The sequence below is a fragment of the Oryzias latipes genome, chromosome 5 (assembly GCF_002234675.1).
Source record: "Oryzias latipes chromosome 5, ASM223467v1".
NCBI classification, from domain to species: domain Eukaryota; kingdom Metazoa; phylum Chordata; class Actinopteri; order Beloniformes; family Adrianichthyidae; genus Oryzias; species Oryzias latipes.
This window is the reverse complement of record NC_019863.2, coordinates 14,840,650-14,849,996: the sequence shown is the minus strand read 5'-3', so window position 1 is coordinate 14,849,996 and position 9,347 is coordinate 14,840,650. Positions and strand designations below refer to the sequence as shown.

The following is a 9,347-nucleotide window of genomic DNA, read 5'->3' as shown; positions in this document are numbered from 1 at the left end:
AGGACTGCTCTTACACTGCAAAAAACCACCATCTTAATTCAAGAAAAAAGTACTTGTTTTTAGTAGAATTTGACTAGAAATAAGTCAAATTATCTGTCCATGCAGCTAGTAAATTTTACTTAACAAGATGTCTTGATTTAAGTAAAAATATCTAAGCCATAGTAAATCGGTTAAATCTTGAAATTAGGCAAAAACACTTATTTTAAGCAGTAATTTAAGACAAAAAAACTAGAAACTAGGATATAGGAGCTTGATTAAAATTTATTGCCTACTAAAATTCAGAAAATACATCTTGAAACAAGCTGTTGCAAAAGATATTTTTTCTTGTTTCAATACTAAAAAGAATGAAAACAAATTCACTTTTCGATTCTTTTATTCAACTTACAAACTGAGATTTGTGATACAAATTTACCCAAAGGCACTAGGAATACAACTATTTCTTTAACAACACAATTAGAATACTCATCTAAAGAACAGACATAAACATTGAACTGCAAAAGCAGTTTACCTTCCAACAAATTCTTTACTTTAATGCTCTTTCATGTGGTGGTGATGTCCCACTTGTGAATTGTATCCTGAAGGATCTCTGTCTGAATGACAGAAGGGTGGCCACGCAATTTGTGTAGGTCAGATGTAGTGTGTAATAATATGCCATTTAGGATATCAGACCCTCGTGAAGCTTTTCTTTTTCAAACGTCACTGGCATCAAACCAATAGCAACGATTCATCTACAGCCATCGAACACCAAGACTGGACTTGACAGGCCTCTTTTCTGGATGAAGACGTTTGGATCTTCTGTTGACTATAAAGCAGAAAAAAGTTTTTCCTTTAGTATCTCCAATGTAGTAATTTCTTTATGTATCTGCTTAGGGCAAAAATAAAAATTTACCTCCTGAACATGCAGTAAAGCTTCACTAGCAAACCCCAGTTTCTTTGATGGAGGTGCCACTGGGGGAAAGAGAATGGGAAGGGCCTTCACCAGAGCAAAGTTGGCTTCCACTGAAACACAATAAAATAAATTTTACTTCTTGAAGAACAAACACATAGAACCTAGTGTTTTCTGAGAAGAAGCATTCACGCATCTAACTACATGTATCAAAAAGGCATAAACTTACTTTTATCCCTTTTGATTGGTGGCTTTATTGCCTTCTTTCATACTTTGTAAAATGACCCTGGCGCAGCAATCCTCCCATCACATTCTGACTTCCTCAATGAATTCATAGTGGGGAGCAAGGACTCTAAGCATTTCTCTAGGCACCTGCAATGACAAACCAAGAGATGAAAAATATATATACATTTAAAATTTTACTTTATACTTTTTACATAATACTTACATGATGCAGTTCTCTGGATAAACATCCACGATGGATGAAGCTCTGGTATCTCCTCTTATGGCTCCACAATCAATGTAAGCTCGTTTGGCCTGAAACTCCAGATCAAAAAACTGTTAAGATCAGCTTGGGCTTCTACTTTTTGTACATTTCCTGCAGAGTTTTATAATGCCTAGCTTGTACTTGCATACTATCCTTATTCACTAGAAGTGATCAAAAATTGTGTTTTAATTTCTGCCAACAATAGTAACTCTCAAACTTAAAAATGTTAAAGTCACAATTTTTAATAACAGCAAGTTTTCATTCTAACTTTAAGATCATCAAGCATACATGACAAACAGTCTTTCAAACTGGCCGATTTGGGTGGGAAACTGCCCAATCTAGCAACCCTAGCATAAAACTGAGTTACAGTTGAGCAGTATTGGACTAGCAATAACTCAAGTTAGCTTACTACAATAGCATACTTCTTAACACTGAAATACATTTTTACTAAACAAAAAATTAATTTAACATATTTAAACAGAACCAAAATCTCATTAATTGTATTTTAAAGTATACTTATGATGTATACAGGATACTTACAAAAAAGTGACGGAGTAGCTAAAATAGTGCTAGCGCAAGCTAGCTAGTTGCTCAGTTAGCCTGCTTCTCAAGATGTTTAAACCCACTTTATAATCTTTACCAGCTGCGTGGAGCGTAATGGTGATTTATTCTATGTCATATAATTTAATATAGCTTACCTCCTTTTATCTTGTCCGCCGAATATTATATTCCTAATTGTTTTTCCTGTTCGTCCTCGTCATGTTCTGGATCATCAGATGTACGTCGCAAATGTGACAAGATGGCGCTGGGTCTGTCAGAATATGAAAATACTCAAAGGGTATCCCAAAAATGCAATAAATAGAATTAATTTTTTTGTGATACACTTCCTTATGCCATCTTTATGAAAATAAATAAGTTATAAAACAGCATATAACGTGTTGGCTCTACTAGTTTATCTTAAGCAAGTCTTCTGAACATATTAATCCCCCTTCATTTGGTCACAATGGACTTTTCCATTTTTGCTTGTGCCCGCCGGAATGTTCCATTGAAAAATTACGACAAAACATGAAAAATACATATTTTAAAAGATCAAATATTCTACGTAAACCTTGGTTGATATAACAAATAACTTATTTTATTAAGGAAGATAATCATTGTCTGATTTGTACAATCTTTCGATTCAAAATAGATCTTTGCACAAAATATTGAGTTGGTATTGCCCAAACCAAGCGCGGTAGAATTATGATTGCATCATCTGTGGATTGCAAAGTACTGTTTATAATTTAAATTTAAATCAGATAACCATGCTGTTAGAGTGAAGTTGCTTGTTCTCAATATTAACAAATATGTATGTGAAAGGTCACTAATTATCATTTCTGCAAATAAAACAATACTTACTTTTGGACCTACACAAAAGATTTTGTGGTAACAATGGATTGTTGACAAGACAGACAACATTGTCATGAAGCCAGGTTTATGAAACACTGTTTTAACAGAGACCTTCTTGCTTATGAACTAGCTATACCTAATCTTGCTTACGTTTATAAATGCTGAAAACAAGCTTGGTTATCATATCATTTCAAAATCAGTGTTTTGATCAAATATAATGTTGATGACGATATTGCAGTTAAAAACAAAAATACGTATCTATTGTTTATCCTATAAATATTGGATGAGCTATTGAACATCAGTATTCAAGTACATTTTTGGATATCAGATAATATGGTTACATCTAAAATAAACTTAAGACCTTAACCTGTGCTTAAATCAGGCCTGCAGTATTTTTTCTTGTTTTGCATGGAAAATGATTAATTTCTAAATTTACAAACTGATCAAGAAAGGTAATGCATATTTTTGTCTTAAAACAAGTTTAATAAACTTAAATTAGGACATTTTCCTGTCCTTAAATCAGGCTTGCAGTGTTTTTTTCTTGTTTTGCATGTAAAATGACTACTTTCTAGATTTACAAACTGATCAAGACAGGTAATGCATATTTTTCTTAAAACAAGTTTAATAATCTTACACGTGCTGCTGTTTTTATCTAAAATTAAGATCAATAAGATTTTACAGCTAGTTTTAAGATTAATAATCTTAGGTAGATTGACAAAATTTGCAGTGTACAGGGATGCTCGTGCAAACAGTTCTACAAAAATCCCTCCATGAAGCTGTTGTCACAGAACTAGAGGCTATAAAACCCTGCTGACAGATTGTCAGGTGGGTTTCTAAAAGCACAATTGTGCATGCTAATGGCAAAAGTATGCAGCTCATCTTCGGATAGAAAGAAAATGGACCAAAATAGGATTTTTCATGCATGCTTGAAGATTTGTAGTACAGTGACAAGTGAGGTCTTCTGTTTTTCAACATATTGATTTCTTTTTTCCAAGATCTCTTAGCTGCACTTGTCTGCTGCTCGCTGAAGTTCTTCTTTTTCTTCTGAATAGTTTGTTGATCTTCATCTGCCGTTCCGTGCCGCTAACTTCACTACATTGAGCCTGGGATCGATAAAACCCCAGTTCAATCCCTGTACTGGTAATATAAGGTGGAGTATTACTGTTGGTTGCCTATGAAAAAGGAGCTTTCATCCAAACACCCCCCCACCACTTCTCAGAGATTGAAACTCGAACTGCAGAGAGGAATAGCATGTGGGAGGACAGAGGAAGAGCTCTGCGTGTTGATGTGTGTGTGGGCTAGAAGGTGTGCACGGCAATTGTTTGTTCGGAAACAAGTCCGGGTTCAGGTCACATACTGTTTCAGGTCAGAGAGAGAGAAAGGCTCTAAAAAGATTTCTCTTGAAAAAATAAATGTTTTTGAGCAGAGAATTCAGATTTGTTTTTGTTTTTTTGCTGCATGTCTCCAATCCTTAAAAAGAAATCCAATGTTTGTCTTATGCTTCATAAATCAGGCTGCTGCTGGCCTTACCTCTGAACATGATTCAGTAGGATCATAGTGGTTTGTGCTGCAAACTTTTTCATACTAGAGAAGATTGAAAACCTTGTTTTTAGACATTCATGAGATTTTACTAGCTGTTAAGTTGTGTCAGGGTGCATTTAGGCCGGAAAAGTCAATTGATCCGGACCGAGTCCCCTTAATTTGGTCTAGATCGAGTCCTGAACCTTGTGTTTGGTCTGGAATGGATCTAGAAGCTAGGATCTAATGAAATTATTATAAAAACTAGTCAAAATTATTTTTCTCCAAACTCTTGACAATAAAAAAAAAAAGATTTAAGACCAGAAAAACATCAAATTCCACAAAAATGTATGGATTAATTTTAATGATATTTTACGAAGTAATCATTACATGTTGACAAGTTAGACTGGCATTTATTGTCATTATTTTGAAAACAATTATTTACATTTAAGTCTTAAGAAAAAGAGTTAGTTTTAGATTTTACGAGGATTCATTAAGATGGGACAACTTGTACTGGGAACATCTTCTCATTTTGTCTCCGTCTTGCTCTAAAATGAGTCATTTTCACTTATTAAACTAGTTTGTTTTTTTTAATAACTGCAATCAAAATGAGATACAATTAGGTACAAAAAAAACCCTCAAAAAATTCAAACAATTTGAAGGGAAGGGAGTAGGGGTGAAATGATGTTTAGTAGAAAGATACTTTTTTCCATTACAATTTAGATTTTGGAACTGTATGTGTTTGCAGTGATTAGGAATTCAATTTAACTTCTTAAGCATGTTAGTGTTCCTCAAGGCTGTGCAGCTTCTTAATTGTGGAAGTTGAACACTGGCTAATTAGAACCTGCCCCTGTGCTTGTACTTCTTTTCATGACCAGCTCTCGGAGCCCTTCTGAATTTATCTTCCTTATCTACCTCCGACAGCTGAGTATTTTTCAGAGTGGGCCCACAAACATAGATGGACTGGACAGATAAGGTCTGAACACTCCTCTTGGTCTCTCCACTGCAAAGCCCAACAAACTGGTTCGGACCCATTGATTTTAGTTGACTCCGCCCACCTCAAAAACTTTCTAAAAAAAGGAATTTAGTTGGTAGAGAAAAGGGTTTGAAATATTATTCTTTCAACTTACTTGCTAAAGAAACATGCTGCTACATAGAGCAAAATTGAGCTCTAAAAAAATTCATCAAAACAGCCAACGGCTTTTCAAAACATACCCACCCACACCCACAATTGTCAGTTTTAGAAAAACAAACCAATCCGTAGGAAATGGTTCTGGCACCAGGCCATATATATGTTTATACACTAAGGGCCTGTTCACACCGGGACGAATTTCGCCGGCGATTTTCGCCGACGTTTAACGCCTCGTGACTAAACAAAGGGCACCAATGAGAGTGTGCACACCGAGGCGAAAAAACGCCAAGCGCCAAAGCGTCAAAAAAAAAAAACGCCTCGGGTTCGTCTTTTTTTTTCGACGCGTCGCGTCGAAATCTATTCGACCAATGAGAATGGCGCTTTTGCACACGTGTCTGGAGCTTCTGAAGTTACAGTAAAACACAACTTGGGGGCGCTCAAACACAAAACTGCCTTGCTGAGCACACATACCAGCGAAGAAGATAGACGCCAAGTAGCGTCTACACAGCCGCGAAGCAATAATGACGGACATTCTAAAATATCCCCGAACCAAGCACCAGTTGGAGCAACTGGTGCTTGAAATATTCATGTTTTCTTTGTTTGATTCTGACAAGCGTGTAAATACTTGCTCTCTTCTTTTAATTGAAAAGCGACTTTAAGAAGCGTAAAGTTGCGCAGCGCCACCTTGTGTACAGGAGTATTTCTGTTTTACATTAAGCGCCATCTAATGTCAGGGAATGAAATTGCATGTTCACTCCACTCATCGTCAGCGAAAATCGCCTGGGTGTGAACACAAAAAACGTGGCGAAAAACGCTGGCGAATAACGCCTGGCGAATATTCGTCCCGGTGTGTACGGGCCTTAATCCAACGCTTGCTTCCATTTGTCATGAGATGAACTCAACAATCTCAAACATTTTCTACAAACACAAAATAAGCATTTCTTTCAAATATTGGTCACAAATCTGGGTTAGTGAGCACTTCTCCTTTGCTGAAATAATCCATACCACCTTACAGATGTACCATATCAAGATGCTGATGAGACAGCATTGTTATTGCACAGGTATGCCTTAGACTGGGCACAGTAAAAGGCCACTCTGAATTGCTGTATCTCACAGCACAATGCCACACGTGTTGCACGTTTTTGAGAGAGGGTGGTGTTGGCCTGCTGACAGCAGGATTGTCCACCAGAGCTGTTGTTCGTAAAATGAATTTTCATGACTCTACCATAAGCCGTCTCCAAAGGCGTTTCAAAGAATTTGGCTGAACATCCAACCAGCCTTACAACTGCAGACTATGTGTAACCACGCCTGCCCAGGATTCCACATTCAGTCTTTTCACTTCCAAGATTGTCTGAGACCAGTCACTCAGACTCATGCTAAAACAGTCAGTATGCATAACCAAAGAATTTCCCCCCAAACTTTCAGAAACCGTGTCAGGGAAAAATCTTCCTCCTGCTTGCTGTCTTCTTTGGGGTCTCGAGCAGGTAAATGCTCACATTCAATGGCGTCTGGCACACTGCAAACCATCCAAAAAACTGAACCAGGAAGCAGACTACATGCATTTTTATCTGGCAGCATGAACTCTCTGGCCTGATGCATTTAGACTGGCTTTTGATGCTGCACATGCTCCTCTCCCAGTTAGTCTCCTATCAGGGGCCATTCACAACCTAACTGGGGCATCTACTGTAGATGCCTGACATCCACCACCCCATCTGTGCTCATCTACCACTCAGATGAACACATTTACCTTCTTTAAATCCATTGGCTGTGTTTTTCAGAGCCTGCTCCCCAGCACCTCCATCCCAACATATTTTCTACACAACCCAAACACGTCGAATTTAGGTCCTCATCGAGCTCTGCAGAGGCCTGATAATGACACAAGGCTGCAAAACACTGTTTTTAATTTTGAGACTCCTCAAAATTAAAGCTATCATTATGCCCTTGTTTGCAGTGTATTTTAATTAATGTATATAAAAAACACATTTTGCCACATTTGTGTAATTTCACGGCATAACAGGGATTTAGTATGTTGTCTGTGAAAGATAAACACAAAATTGAACCAGCTTCCATTTAAAACCAAAGCAAATACATGAATTATTATTATGCAAAAGGGAAATCAATGCAAATTCCTCATCAAAAGTCCTTGTATTAACAAGGATGACTGTAAGAATTATCTGTCGTAAAAATGAGTCGACAAATAAATCCCTGCTGTTTCTTGTGACACGTTTCTGCTCTTGCCGTGGCTTTGAAGAAGCTCCGAGGAAGAAATGTACCAACACTGGAAGCATGTGCTGTCAAACTAATGCAATTTCCAAACACAGTTTCTGAATTTGCAGCTTATAATAAATTAAACAGAAGACAATAACGGGGCGGCCGTGGTGCAGCGGTAGGGCGGCCGACCCATGATCGTAAGACTGCAGGCTCGATTCCCGCCTTGCACGCCCATGAGTCGAAGCGTCCTTGGGCAAGACACTGAACCCCACCTTGCCTCTGGGGGTAGGCGGGCGCCTGTGTTTGCCAGCGGAGCCGCCACCAGTGTGTGAATGTGTGAGTGAATGTGCGTGTGACTGGGTGAATGGGTCTGTGACTGTAAAGCGCTTTGTCCTTGTAGGAAGAAAGGCGCTATATAAGTATACGCCATTACAATACAAGAGCCTTTAGCTCCCTGCTATTGTTGTGTATTTGAACTAGATTTTCTAGTTCGATTTACTATTTTTCTTCTGAACTAACTAAGGCTGCAAAAACATTCAAACATGGAAACTGCCTGTAGTGCCTACAGCATTTCACAAGTTCAGACATCTAAAATAAGAAGAGGAGCAAATATTAAACATACTCATTTCACGTATTGTTTTCATCTTAGGTGTGGCTAGGCACTCACTTATTTATGCTTGCAGTTGAGGATTCTGCAGAAGCCAGTTACACAACTGGCTCCAGCAGAATAGGTTTTTGTTTTCAAAAGATTCTGAAGATTGGTGGCACCATTTCAAATCTTTTAAGAGCATGAAACCTGTCAAAACTTATCAAAAATGTAAAATTTAAGCTTTTTTTTTGCATGTGCAAGATTTGGTCAAATCCCACTAGAATATCCATTTGATGTCATCATTCTTAAAAATCATCCATCCTCTTGTTGCAATCTTTTAAAGTGCAGATTTAACATTGACCTGACTTCCACCGGGTTTGCATGGCCAGCCTCAGGTGCAGAAGACTGTAGTGGCTTTGAAAATTAAACCCTGACAACACAATTTTAGAAAAGGTTATTCACTTCTTTGTGTCTTGGTGTTGCTACTGTCTCTTTAATGAAGGTGAAGGATGTTCAAATTTGCCTTTTTTTATCTTGACAGCCAGCTCTGAGGGGTGCAGCAGCATTACATTGAATTCATCTCAAGTCTTTGCTCATTTCCCATAAAAATCCTGACAAACTGGATCTTTTGAACAGGACTGGAAAGGACCCTACATCTCACTTCTGTTCTTCCTGAGGATGGTGTGAGCCAGCATTGTCCCAACTTACAATTTTGGGCAGCACAAATGTGTGAGTGTGTGTTTTTTGTTTCATTTTTATTAACAATGGCAACTTACATCAATGTATGGAATGATGTCAGCTTCAGCTAAACCTGCATTGTCATGAATAAAAGAAAACTTTTCTCTTCCATGGTCGAACGCTCTTTGCAATATAGAGGTGGGCATCGCACGACTGTTATCAGGTCATCGTCCTGATACCTCAGTTTGATGAATGTTTGTGAATATTAGGGCATGATTGCAAGGATGGCTGTTGCTGCTCAGGTATACCAACTATAAAAAAATGCATCATAGTTTAGTGTGAGTTCTGTTTGTCTTTTTGTGGACTGTAACTGCATGTTGCCCCCCCCCCCCCATCCCCACACACACACACACACAAACATAAGCAAGGAAACTTTGATGTATTTTGTACACTGTTC

The 9,347-nt window shown here is 37.9% G+C and overlaps 1 long non-coding RNA gene across 1 annotated transcript; it reads right to left on the bottom strand.

Moving 5' to 3' along the window:
* Positions 1-355: 355 nt before the first annotated feature.
* LOC111947449 lies at positions 356-2,243 on the bottom strand. Its single transcript, XR_002873290.1, has 5 exons — positions 2,072-2,243; positions 1,335-1,429; positions 1,116-1,258; positions 890-999; positions 356-802 (listed from the first exon to the last, which is right to left on the bottom strand). It is a non-coding gene; the product is annotated as an uncharacterized LOC111947449 (long non-coding RNA).
* Positions 2,244-9,347: the final 7,104 nt, after the last annotated feature.